A 680-nucleotide genomic window follows, 5' to 3' on the forward strand; every position below is an offset into this window, starting at 1 on the left:
CATGATCTATTAAGCATTTTTAAGAGACTTTGTATTAATTCTTGTGTGCTCTGCAGTCATGTGGTGAGGGTTTAGCTTCACCTACAGTTCATGGGTCTTGACCGAGCAAGGTGATGTTCTAATATGGAACATTCCCATTAATGCTGTTGGCTGTAATATCCTTGTTTATTCTGTCCATGGTTAATTCTCGGGTATATAATGAAGTGGGTACCCTTAGGTTTCCCCTATTCCTTCTTCAGCTGGAGTGACTATACTAGTCTTATAACCCTGGCCATTGATCTGTATGAGATTCCTCTGCCCAGCATTGTTTTTTTGCTAACCATGAATTTCTACTCTAGAATTTACTTAGCAAAATATCCACCCCCTGTGAGTCATGGCTTTATATATCCCTGATGGAGGGGACTTGGCAGGATAGTACACTTTCAGGCTATAGGATGGAAGGAGCGCCTTGCACCTCCTTTCAGCAACTGTCAGTTGCAGCCACCACCAGCCATGGTTAGGTATGATTTTTATGCTACATTCTATAGTTCATAATTCACAAATTATCCTGTGAACTAGTCATTGCCTCAAGAGATGGGGCAGGGGGTAACTCATACACAACTGAGAAGTAATGAAATCAAATATCAAAACCAAAATAAAGTTAAGAAGAGCTATCCAATGACTAGTCATATGACAGAAAT

At 40.3% G+C, this 680-nt stretch overlaps 1 protein-coding gene across 1 annotated transcript in view; it reads right to left on the reverse strand.

Annotated features, from left to right (window-relative positions):
* The window catches only part of LOC119586320 (U3 small nucleolar RNA-associated protein 18 homolog), a gene marked incomplete in the record, with an annotated part of 14,383 nt that overhangs the window by 12,347 nt on the left and 1,356 nt on the right, over positions 1-680 (reverse strand).

The sequence above is a fragment of the Penaeus monodon genome, chromosome 21, assembly GCF_015228065.2.
Source record: "Penaeus monodon isolate SGIC_2016 chromosome 21, NSTDA_Pmon_1, whole genome shotgun sequence".
In the NCBI taxonomy this organism is placed as follows: domain Eukaryota; kingdom Metazoa; phylum Arthropoda; class Malacostraca; order Decapoda; family Penaeidae; genus Penaeus; species Penaeus monodon.